Source organism: Rhinoderma darwinii, chromosome 4 (assembly GCF_050947455.1).
Source record: "Rhinoderma darwinii isolate aRhiDar2 chromosome 4, aRhiDar2.hap1, whole genome shotgun sequence".
NCBI classification, from domain to species: Eukaryota; Metazoa; Chordata; class Amphibia; order Anura; family Rhinodermatidae; genus Rhinoderma; species Rhinoderma darwinii.
Window position 1 is genome coordinate 288,275,666 of NC_134690.1, and position 13,551 is coordinate 288,289,216.

The following is a 13,551-nucleotide window of genomic DNA, read 5'->3' on the forward strand; positions in this document are numbered from 1 at the left end:
GTGCACAAGTAGGTCTATAATGAATGAGTGTCATATAGTGAATGCAGGTAGATAGGTATGTCATTTATCTGCATGTATACTGCAGCTTTTATGCAGCTCAATCTTCTGTAATGTATTAAATACAAAAATAAAGAGCATCCACTGTAGAAAAAAATTCTAAAAGAAAATGCCAGTGGATACAAAATAGCTTTTCTCCATTCACATGGACTTCTATGAGAAAAAACAGATTGTTCAGAACTATCACACTGAGAAGACATAGCAAGCTGAGCTATTTTGATTATCAAAGTAAATAAATAAATCTAGCAAAACCCTATAAAGCATAAAATCTAATGACAACACACAAAATAAACACATGCATTTATATGATGTATTACATACATAGAGAGAAAGAGAGAAATCTATATGACATAAAATCAGCTGAAGAATAAGAGCTAAAAGCATATCTAATATCTGTGTCAATCCTCCCATACACTTGCAGGTTCTGTAGGAAAATTTTAAAGATTGAGAGGGATTCTACGTTTTGTTGTTTTTTAAACTACAGGGGTGGCGATAAAATATCATATCTATGTTTAGTATAGGAAAAATCAGGCAAACATATAATACCAGTAAACCTTAAATTCCCATTACTTAATTCAAGGGCTTTGGCAGTAGAGTCCTCACAGGAACATGTTAAGTTTAAAGACATAATTAAATAAGAGACATCTGAGATAATTTTATCGTCCATATTTAAGTTTATTAAGTGGATCTAAAGCCGGTCTAATCTAGCAGTTAATAGAATACAAATGCTTACACTCAACTGTATAGTAAATGTCAAGTCATTCATGTTCTCCCAAGGGAACTTTTACCTTGTGTATCGATAAATGTTTCAAGATTCCATTCCTCAAAGCCAGTTTTACACTGAATTAAAGTGTGATTCCTTTCTACATTAATTCCAATTCACACACACTGCACAGCCTGATTTAAAGGGACTCATTTTTTTAAAATGTAAATTATTTTGAATACCATATTACTGTTTAGATACAGATATAAAAAGTTGAGTAATATTGTAAATACATTGTATTACAGTCCAGTATTCCCAACTCTGTTGATTGCTATTGAAAGAATTAATCATGCTTGTCAATAGGCACATCTCTAACAGTTGAACTGAGCTCCTATAATGCAGTGGAATATTTTTCCCTACATCAGATTACAGTGTTTGATATAAAGACTACACTTTCCAGAATTTAATTCCCTAGATTAAAGGGAACCTGTCACCAGCATTTTGCCTATTGAACTTTACTTATCCCTCACTGGCCACTGCTATCAAAAGGTCATTGCCGAGGCGAGGAGCTGTTAATCAAAAGTAAGGAGGTGGAGTAAACTCGGAAAGACTTGAGGAATGAAGATATAAACTCTTTTCAAACGAAGATTTGATGAATACTAAAGCTACAGAGTCGCCTAAGGAGACAATTATAGGTTATATAGAAATGATTTTTCACCCACTACCACCAGATATTGCTGGTTTAATAGGTGAAATCCTGGTGACAGGTTCCCTTTAAGCACGGTGTAGGCATTGAGCTAGCGAATAATGCTGGGAGATTTCAGCTCTGAAACTAGCAGATTTGTGAAAGCAGCTGTGGGCTATAATATAGTAAAAAAAATAATAATAATGTAGTATATTTATCAAGTTACTCAACTTATTATGTAAATGGTAAGAAGTTCGAATGTGAATATACCCTGTGCTGAAATGCAGAAGGACATTTCAATTTCTGTTAGATGCTCCTAAGCAACAGATGACATTATTTGTGTAACAGTACGTGCTAACAAAGCTTTGGTTTGCCGATGCTAAGGGGAATCTGACAGATTTTAAAAGCGATCTGGCAAATTTCAGTAAATTATGTTTCCTTTAAAAAATACCTCAAGCCCTATTCCTGGCGTTGAGGTGCACTGCTATTGCCGGAGTGTGAATTTAAGGAATATACTGTATTTTCTTTAAGATATATTAGCACTTCACCACAATACCACTTTTGACACATTTATCCGACTAGCAAATGTTCCTCCCTCATAACATAGTAGGCAGATTGGTTATTTTTTACTGCTACAGTACAATAATTTCAGCTATTTACCTGGTTGGAGTCACTGGATGAAATAAGTACAGAAGATCTACATCTTTTTAGCTTAGCAAATTCTATTGATCCACTAGAATCACACACATGCACTGTAAAGATGCTACCAAGGAGGCAATTAGAAATACAAAAGTTTGATTATTACATATAGTTTCACTATTACATCCTGTATACATCTGGAGTCATCAAGAGCAAGAAAATGAAATCTTTTTGTATGTACCTGTTACTTTCAGAAATATCATACACATGGCTGCGTTGTGAAGTTGCCTGCAAAAGAAAAGAAAATGTGATCAGCGTTTAAGTACTTGACAAAGGAAAGAAGCCCATAAATCATAAAAAGGATGGGACAATATACTAAACTTTTGAATTCCCTTACACGTATGTTTTTGGGCAGACCTCATGTTTGCATAATGAAAATCATTGCACCCAGCTGCCAAGAATAACAAGAACAGGAAATGAGCAGTGAAAGCTATTTGCTCTCACAAGACTTTTTGTCATTTTACTGCTCTTCACCTGGCATTTTTCTTTGCACCTTTGTATCAATGCCCTCTTTTTAAACAGTGAGGAGGTTTGTATACTCCATTGCACAATGTAGGGTAAAGCAAACTGTGATCGTACCTCATCCAAAAATTCAAACACTAGGGCAGATTTACTATTAGTGCTGCGCCAGAATTCTGTCCTAAGTTGCACCTGGTTTTTGGCGCAAATAATTTGACACATTTATAAATGACATTCGACAATAAGAACAGATGTTTGTGACTCGTCTGGCAAGGGGACTTGGCATAGTGGAAAAGGGGGCGTATCTTAAGATGTGATAAATAGCACCAACATGTGAAAAAAAGTGGTTTAAAGCGAGCCAACCAAGAAGTGGTATAAAGTTAGACATAAGTGTCTAAAGAAGCGAAAAATGTACTATCCAGCATGAGCCACTGTGATAAATTTGGCGCATCTAGTCTAATTCTCAGCTGTCAAAATTTAAGACAGTAGTCATAAATCTGACCCACTGTTGTCAAAAAATTACCAAACATTATTGTTAGAAATGCAATGGTTGAATACAATGATGAATGATGATACAGTGAAGATGATTTCCACCTAAATCATAAAAATAGACACATAAAAGTAAATTAGAAGTAAGATAAGTAGAAAAATGTTAATAATTATGTTTTGGGATTTATTTTAATGTCCTGTGGTGGAGGTTTTTTGCAAAAGTGACAAGAGGAAGTGCATTTATATTGGTTATAACATTTGAATTAGCTTCTCTGTAAATTGTCACTTTGATATTGCTAAACATGCTCAGAAAATTAATGCACTTTCTGCTTTTGTAAAAGTTAACTCCTCAAAAAAGCAATAATAAAAAAAAAATGCCAGTATCTGTAAGTAACCTAAAAATAATTATCAAACTGTTGCTACACTTCTGTCTAACTTCTCACATTTTGAATGGAAATTCTCTTTAAATTCATACAAAGCTGAAATGTAAAGGTTAGCAGGAGAGCCTTTCATAAAGCTTATAGACCACCATTAATGGCAGACTTTATCCTACTTATGTGGTACAGAACATACAGTGGCAAAAAGCAGTCCCTTGCCTGAAGATGGACTATTTAAGAAACCATAGTAGATTTTCATTTGCGCTCACTAACAGTGGGCGTTATTCCATCGATAACAATATATTTAGGAATTGCTGTGCAATGCCAGCAGCAAGTCCTGCTCCTGCCGACGGCCCCACCGGATCTCGTACCTGGTCCGTGGCCTGTTCCTCCTTCAGGCCGCCGGCATCTGTATATGTTCCTTGCTCGTGGCTGCACTGTTCCGCCTCTTAAAGGGCTGCCGGAAAATTCATCCACCAAGACCTAGTGACCTGTCTTAGCTTGCCAGTTGATCGTTTGGAGAGACCCTTAGGAGTGGCATCCATAAAAGCTCAGCGCCTACCTGAGCCCATCTTGTTTGTCAAAGAGGATCTGACTATGTAGGTGGGGGTGTTTCACTTGGGGAGGATCTATTTCTATGTGTTGTGCGTCTCAATCAATCCTTACTTCTGGGCCTTCCCTGGCTACGGCAATTTATCTCCGACCAAGCCTTTCAGTGGGGTTCAAGCTGCTGTACCAAGTGCCTGGCATCAATCAAACCTACATCGGCCCCCCCTGTGTCTCAGAACCTGCCGGGTCTGCCCCCTTGCTACTCAGCTTATGCAGAAGTTTTCTGTAAGAAGGAGGCTGAGAGGTTGCCGCCACATCAACTCTATGACTGTCCTGCTGATCTCTTGCCTGTAACAACACCTCCTCTGGGTTAAGTCTATCTGTTGTACTTGCCTGAGACTCAAGCCATGTCAGAATACATTAGGAGAGAGTCTAGAAAGGGGATTCATCAGGAAAACTTATTTTCCGGCTGGAGATGGGTTTTTCTTCGTCCAAAAGAAGGATGGATCCCTTCGCCCAAGTAACGTGGTCTTAATAAGATCATGGTAAAAAGTAAATACCCGCTACCATTGTTCGCTGAACTCTGTGACAGGATCCGCGGAGCCAAGATCTTCACCAGACTGGATCTATGGGGGCGGGGTAATACCTGATCCGCATCTGTGACGGCGACGAGTGGAAGACGGCCTTTACTACTCGTGATGGCCACTATGAATATCTCGTTATGCCGTTTGGACTCTCTAATGCTTGTCGTATTTCAAGAGTTTGTAAATGAAATTTTTCGGGATCGGTTATACGTTAATGTGTTGGTCTATCTAGATAAAATCCTGATTTTATCACCTGATTTGACTACTTACTGGAAACATGTTCGCCAAGTATTTCAGCGGTTCCAGGAGAAAATCTCAATGCCGAATTGGAGAAATGTGTCTTTGAGAGATCCTCCCTTCACATTCTGGTTTTGTTGTGTCTGACCAGGGGTTGAAGATGGATGCTGAAAAAGTGTCTGCTGTATTGAACTGGCCTCATCCCCAGGGTCTCCGTGAAATTCAACGCTTTCTGGGACTCGCAAACTTTTACCAGGCAGTTTATTCCCCATGTCTCCTCGTTGCTGGCGCCTATAACAGCCCTTAGGAAGAAAGGAGTGAATGCCAAGAACTGGATCCCGCAGGCCGAATCAGCTTTTCTTCGATTAAAAGAATCCTTTTCGGCCACCCCTATATTGCAACATGCAGATGTCTCCAAACAATTTGTCCCTGAGGTGGATGCCACTTTTGTTGGTGCAGGTGCAGTCCTAACTCAAAAGGGTCCTACTGGTAAGACTGTAACCTGCGGCTTCTTCTCCAAGTTGTTCTCTCCTACCAAGAGGAATTATTCTATAGGAGATAGAGAGCTTCTGGCCATTAAATTTGTATTGGAAGGGGTGGTACATAGTCCATTAGAATTTGGTGTATCTACAAACTGCACAGAATTTAAATCTGCATCAGGCCAGTAAGGTGCTCTTCTTTGCTTGATTTGATTTTGTGTTGCACTTCCGTCCGGCTGAGAAGAATACTAGGGCTGATTCCTTGTCTCGGTCATTTGACGTCACCGACCAAGTTGAGGATCCACAGCATATTATTAATTCTCCCTGTATCGTCCCGGTGGCACCAGTCCTACTGAAGGATATCCTTCCTGGTAAAACCTTTGTTTCCTCGGCCAGAAGAAGAATAGTGCTAAACTGGCCGGTCACACCAGCATGCGTAAAACTCGAAAACTAATTTTTCATCAATTTTTGGGGGCCATCTATGGTCAAGGATGTTCAGGACTATGTCGCCTCTTGTTCCGTCTGTGCCCGGAACAAGGTCTCCAAAAGTAGACCAGCTGGTCTTCTTCTGCCTCTTCCAGTTCCCGATTCTCCCTGGCAACATATCGCGATGGACTAAGTCACAGATCTACCTCTCTTTGTCAGCTGCAATATAATCTGGGTGGTGGTGGATCCCTTCTCCAAAATGGCAACATTTGTTGCCCTGCCTGGTCTGTCTACTGCTCCTCGTCTTGCTAGTCTCTTTATACAGCATATATTTCATCTGAATGGCCTACGCAGTCATATTATATTACATCGCGGTGTACAGTTCACTTCACGATTATTTCAGGGCTCTGTGTGGCCTATTGGAGGTCAAGCTAGACTTTTCTTCTGCATACTACCCACAGTCCATTGGCCCAGTAGAGAGGGTCAACCAGACGCTGAAGAACTTTCTTCTCCATTTTGTGCCTGCCCAATGCGACATCTGGGTGAATATTCTTCCCTGGGCCGAATTCTCATTAACAACTATTCTGGCGAATCCACAGGCTCCTCACCATTTTTCATTGTATATAGTCAGCCTCCTCGTATACCTCTTCCTGTGTCTGCTTCCTATGAAGTTCCTGCTGCCAACTCCACTTTTCGCACATTTTATTTATAGGTCTGGCAATGAACCAAATCTGCCATCATCCAAGCTGTTTTTCGTATGAAAGGGTACCCAGATAAGAGGAGACCCCCTCCACAGTATGCTCCCGGAGATAAACTGTGGCTATCTTCTAAAAACATCCGTACCGTTCATATAAATTTGCTCCTCGTTTCTTGGGTCCATTTGTAGTCCTGAAGAAAATAAATCCGGTGAACTACAAGCACTGTCTACCTCCTTCCCTTTAGATCTCTAATTCTCTCCATGTATTCCTATTCTCTCCATGTAGAAGACGTTTTATCTTGTAGATCGGAACGGATTTGGTCCTGAGAAAAAATCTTGGGAGTCTCCTGAGAGGTTAAAAGCCCCAGGGCTCCAAAGGAAATTGCATTCTGGTGCTGGATCAAAGAAGAGGGGGAGTAATGAGAGGTACTGTTATACCAGAAGTGGGTCCCGCTCCTTGTACTTTGTGCAGTGGCCTCATACCTTGTCCGGGGGCCTGTCCCTACTCTAGGTTAAATGGATTCCAGTCTTCGTCCTTCATCCAGCGGCGCCCAGATAGCCTTGTTTTTTTTTAACTTTATTTATGCTACTTATTGCGGATGCTTTTATGTACAACCAACCAAGGAGGAGCTGCAGCTGGTACTAAACTGCTCAAAACTACTGTACAGAGCTGTGTAAGTTATTAGCATATCTCACCCAGGTGAGAAGTTATATGTCCCTCTGTCCATTCTCAATATACCAAAAGGTTTCTTCACTATTGAACGCCATGTTTTTATTTCTTAAACAGATGTAAAAAAGTCACAAAGAAATCAAATGTCGCAAAAATCTTGCCACTCACATCACCTTTTTAAAAAAAAAAAAAGTGGGTAGAGTTTAGCGCAGGGGCCACCGACGCATTTGCTATACTTTACGGTAGGGACTGGTGGAAATTATAGAGGAAATCTACGACAGTTCCTGGTTGGTGTAGATTTCACTCAGTGACGCACAGACAGCTAAAGATGCAATAAATTTATGAACAGATGTGCGCCTCTTAATAAATTTGTCACCTCATATTCCAGCTTGCTTTCTATTAAGACTGGCGGATGAAACACCAGTCTTAATAAATCCCCCCCCCCCCCCCACACACACACACACACACACACACACACTCACACGCGCACACTGTTTTTACATACAGTATATAATGGGGCTTTGTAAACAAAAATTTGGCTTTCACTTGCATATTGTAACGGGTTAAACAGTAAATTGTGAATAACCTGTGATACACTAGAAAAATGTAGTAACTTCAAATTTGAACTTTGAGAACCATGTCAACACCTTTTTTTTTAGAAAGAGCCGTTGTTGAAAAAGCTGTGTGTGCATATTTATCTCCTTTAGATGTAAAATATTCACAGTGATATACAAACAACTTTAGAAGGGCTAGTGTTGAAAAGATGATTTTGTAATATAAACAAAAAAAAAAGAATTCTTGAAGTAAATGTGCTTGGCAATAGCATAGCTATAGGGCTCACAGTGGTCGCAGTTGTGACCGGGCCACTAAGCCTGGAAGCCCCACAGGGCCCCTGTTGACACACAGCGCGCTAATGATTTAATAAATTCTCTGTGCCGTGACGCCGTCACTTCCTGGTAATGGGCCAGGCTCCTTTGACGCCACAGACACATGGTACACTCAGTCTACCATGTGACCGTGATGTCACGTGAGGGGCGTTCCAGCCAGCGTGGAAGAGTCGGTGCGGAAGGTCCTCAAAGACACCAGGTGAGCTGCAGAGAGGGCCCGTAAAGTATATGTAGTGTACTGTCTGTGTTTGCGGTAGTTCACTCCACCGCAAACTGCACAATACAATAAATTACAAACTGCGGGTCTCGACTCACTGGGGGGTCGTGTGAAGACCTCTGGGGGTCGTGAGCCACTCATGAGGTCTCGGTTCCAACTGTATCTGCCCTCAGAATACAGTTTTATTCAATGCTGGAGCAAGGAGCTAACGGCTCCTTCCTCCAGCATTCACTGTGCCGTGAGCCATTAGCTTGACGCAGACATTCACGATGTAGTGACGTCATCGTGCCTGTCTGCGCCGAGTCACTCACAGCACAGCACAGGGGAGGAGAAGGATCTCCTCCACCCATCGTGAAAACAGGGATAGGTAAGTAATTTTATTATTTTTCTATTATGCACATATGGGGCATTATACTGTATGGGGACATTATACTGTATGGGGAGCTGATATGGGGGCATTATACTGTGGGGGCATCTATAGGACATTATACTGTGGGGGCACAGCTATGGGGGCATTATACTGTGGAAGCATCCATGAGGGTATTATACTGTGTGGGGGCAGCTATGGGGGTATTATACTGTGTGGAGGCCGCTATGGGGGCATTATACTGTGGGGGGCAGAAATGGGGGGAATTATACTGTGAGGGCAGATAAGGGGGCATTACACTGTGGGGACAGTACACTGTGTGGGGGCAGCTATGGGGGCAGCTATGGGGGCATTATACTTTATGGGGGCATTATACTGTATGGGGGCATTTATGGGGCATTATACTGTATGGGGGCATTATACTATATTGGGGCAGCTATGAGGGGCATTATACTGTATGGGGGCTGCTATGATGGCATTATACTGTATGGGGCATCTATGGGGGCATTATACTGTGCGGGGGCAGTTATGGGGCATTATAGCTGCCTCTATACAGTATAATAACCCCCATAGCTGCCCCACACACAGTATAATGCCCCCATAGCTGCCCCGACATAGTATAATGACCCATAGATGCCCCATACAGTATAATGCCCCCATAGCTGCCCCATACAGTATAATGCCCCCATAGCTGCCCCATACAGTACAATGCCCCATAGCTTCCCCCATACAGTATAATGCTCCCCATAGCTGCCACAATAAAGTATAATGCCCCCATAGATGCCCCCATGGGCAACTATGGGGGGCATTATACTGTATTGGGGCAGCTATGGGGGCATTACACTGTATGGGGCAGCTATGGGGGGTATTATACTGTATGGGGCATTATACAGTGTGGGGGCAGCTATGGGGGTCATTATACTGTATGGGGCAGCTATGGGGTACATTATACTGTATGAGAGCAGCTATTGGGAGCATTAAAATGTGTGGGGGCAGCTATGGGGGGAATTATACTTTATGAGGGCAGCTATGGGGCATTACACTGTATGGGGCAGTTATGGGGGTCATACTGTGGATGCATCCATGGGGGCTGTTGGGCAAGGTGGCTGGGCATAGGCATGGGCAGACGTCTGGTGGTGTTGGGGTGCCAAAGCTGAATTCTTGCGCCAGGGCCGATGAGCCTCTAGCTACGCCCCTGGTACTTGGCCATCATGAAAGCTAAATCCTAATGAAGCCTGTAACTATGCTTTACAGATAACTACTATGAACACCCTCAGAGCTACAGAAGTATGTAGTCAAGTCACACATTGTAAAATTCTGTCACTTGAAAGAAACACATATAATGCAGTTTAGGAAAAGGACATTGCTATGATTGTCTTACTGCAGTGCCTTTTGGAGCTTTTGGAAGTCAGAAACACACCTCTTGACTGATTTCTGATGTCACAGTTTGGGCTGCTGCAGCCTAGAAGGGAGTTAGTCATTGGGTGTTGAATTCCGTTACAAGAACAATACATCACCAATGAGAAAAAGAAGATTTCCAGTACCGTATTTTTTGGACTATAAGACGCACCTGACTATAAGACGCACCCAGGTTTTAGACAACAGAAAATAGGAAAAAAAATCATATTTTACTTCTTTTACAAAGAAAAACTATTCTTTAAAAAAAAAAATTTGTTCAGTTTCACCACATTCTGAAACCCATAAATTATATTTTTCCATCGTTTCTGCGGTGTGAATGCTTAGTTTTTGTGGGACGAGCTGTAGTTTTTATTAGCACCATTTTTTGGTACATACGATTTTTTTATCACTTTTTATTTAATTCTTTTTAGCGCTATGGTGACCAAAAGACAACGATTCTGGGGTTTTAAATTATTAGTTTTTTTACACCGTTCACTGTGTGAGTCAATTAATGCTATGTTGTAATGGTTTCTGACTTTTACGGATGCAGCGATAGCAATTTTTTTATTTTGACATTGTGTTTGGGGAAAAATGTGAAATGTTTTTTTTAAACTTAAACTTTTTTTTTACACACCTAAAAATGTATTTAACTTTTTTTTCACACACATTTTATTAGTTCCCCTAGGGGACTTGAACCAGCGTAACTCGACCATGTAACCAGGAAGTGACCGGGAGACAGCGGAGCCGGGTAAGATAGAACGGGGTTTAGGGGGCCCCGCTCTAGAGATAAATGCGGGTCCCAGAGGTGAGACCCGCATCTATCTGACATTTATGACATATCCTGTGGAAACATCCTTCATAGGAAAACCAATATAAACGCTGCGGTCGCTATTGAGTAAGTAAGGAGCGGTCAGGGGGCCGACTATAAGACGCAGGGACTTTTTAGCAAGATTTATTCTTGCTAAAAACTGCGTCTTCTAGTACGAAAAATACGGTAATCACCAAAACGAATTAATAATAATAATAATTATTATTATTGTTTAACCCCTTTAGGACACAGCCTGTTTTGGCCTTGTGGACACAGATGATTTTTTCAAATCTGACATGTGTCACTTTATGTGGTAATAACTCCGGAACGCTTTTATCTATCCAAGCGATTCTGAGATTGTTTTCTCGTGACATATTGTACTTTAGGTTAGTGAAAAAATGTGGTCGATAAATTGAATATTCATTTGTGAAAAACTTCACATTTTAGCAAAAATTTGCAAAACTTAGCATTTTTCTAAATTTAAATGTATTTGCTTGTAAAACAGATAGTAATACCACTCAAAATAGTTGCTAGTTAACATCCCCCATATGTCTACTTTATGTATGCATCATTTTTTTTCACGTACTTTTATTTTTCTAGGACGTTACGAGGCTTAGAACTTTAGCAGCAATTTCTCATATTTTCAATAAAATTTCAATAGGCCATTTTTTCACGGACCAGTTCAGTTCTGAAGTGGCTTTGAGGGCCTTATATATTAGAAAGTCCCCATAAATCACCCCATTTTGAAAACTGCACCCCTCAAGGTATTCAAAACCACATTCAGAAAGTATTTGAACCCTTTAGGCGTTTCACAGGAATTAAGGCAAAGTAGAGGTGAAATTTACAAATTTCATTTTTTTGGGCAAAATTCATTTGTAATAAAAAAAAATCTGTAACACAGAAGTTTTTACCAGAGAAACGCAACTCAATATTTATTGCCCAGATTCTGCAGATTTTAGAAATATCCAACATGTGGCCCTAGTGTCCTAATGGACTGAAACACAGGCCGCAGAAGCAAAGGAGCACCTAGTGGATTTTGGGGCCTCCTTTTTTTTAGGAATATATTTTTGGCACCATGTCAGGTTTGAGGAGGTCTTGTGGTACCTAAATAGTCGAAACCCCCAAAAAGTTACCCCATTTTGAAAACTACACCTCTCAAGGCATTTTTCTAGGGGTATACTTAGCATTTTGACCCCACAGTTTTTTTGCAGAATTTAGTGGAATTAGTCTGTGAAGATGAAAATCACCTATTTTTCTGTGGAAACATAGAGTTTTTTCATTTTTACAAGCAATAAAGGAGAAAAAGCCGCCCAACATTTGTAAAGCAATTTCTCCCGATTACGGCAATACCCCATATGTGGTCGTAAACTGATGTTTGGACCCACAGCAGGGCTCAGGAGGGAACGAGGGCCTTTTGGATTTTGGAGCGCAGATTTTGCTGGATTGGTTTTCAGTACCATGTCGGGTTTGCAACGCCCCGGAGGGACCAAAAGAGTGGAAAACCCCCAAAAGTGAACCTATTTTGGAATCTACACCCCTCAAGGAATTTTTCTAGGGGTATAGTGAGCATTTTGGCCCCTCAGGATCTTTTTTAGAGCTAAGGTGACCAAAAAACAGCGATTTTGGCGCTTTAAAGTCTTTATTTATTACAGCGTTCACCGTGCGCAATAAATTACGTTTTCATTTATTCTGCCGGTCGGTACGATTACGCCGATACCATATGTGTATAGTTTTTTTTAAGTTTTGCAGCGTTTGCACAATAAAATTACGTTTCTATAAAATTATTTATTTTCTGAGACACGCTATTCTGAGCCGTAACTTTTTTATTTTTTCGTCAAAAAAGCTGTGGGAGGTCTTGTTTTTCGCGGGACAGGTTGTAGTTTTCATTGGTACCATTTTGGGGTAAATGCGACTTTTTGATCACTTTTTATTCTATATCTTGGGAGGGGTAGTGACCAAAAAATAGCGATGCTGACAGTTTTCCGTTTATTTTGTTTGCGGCGTTCACCGTGCGGAAAAATTAACATTATAGTTTCATAGTTTGGGTCGTTACGAACACGGTGATACCAAATATGTGTACTTCATTTTTTCCCTATAATAAATGACTTATTATAGGAAAACAAAACCTTTTATTTTTACACTTTTATAAAACATTTTTATTAACTTTTTTTTTACTTTTTACACTTTATATTTTTGTTTATTAACTTTTCATTTACTTTTTACACTTTCATTTTTTGACCTGCAGCTCTGATCGCTGCTAGAAAACATTACACTACCTAGGTAGTGTAATGTATTCCAACTGTCAGTGTGACGTCACAGTCACTCTGACACTTGGTCTACGAGGATCAGCAGAGGCTGATCCTTATAGGCTAACATACATGGCAGACTTGGGGGCCGTTGTCTGGCCCCCGGGTGCCATCACAAGCTTCAGAAGCCCCCACGATTGCATGGGGGCTGCTGATGCGCTACAAACCCGCTACATGCGGAGATCGCAATCGAGCCCCGCATGTAACGGGTTAATTGCCGAAATCAGCGGCGATGAGCCGCTGATCGGCAACACTGGAGTGTGAGCTGTCGGGGACAGCTGATCTCCAAGTTCCCGATGCACACTGTCGCCGACAGTGTGCCATCGGGAACGACACAGTGACTTCCTGTCACTCTGACAGGAAGCCTATCAGGACCAGCCGAAGGTTGGTCCTGATGGGCTACCGTCCATGGCAGACCCGGAAGCCATTGTTTGGCTTCCGTTTGCCATAGTAACTA

General features: G+C 41.2%; 1 protein-coding gene across 3 annotated transcripts in view; it reads right to left on the reverse strand.

Moving 5' to 3' along the window:
- The window catches only part of HIVEP2 (HIVEP zinc finger 2), a 407,742-nt gene that overhangs the window by 46,269 nt on the left and 347,922 nt on the right, over nucleotides 1–13,551 (reverse strand). For all 3 annotated transcript variants that reach the window (XM_075862585.1, XM_075862584.1, XM_075862586.1), the window contains one exon: nucleotides 2,326–2,372. The gene's annotated coding sequence lies outside the window, so the exon portion shown is untranslated. The remainder of the gene's footprint in view (nucleotides 1–2,325; nucleotides 2,373–13,551) is intronic.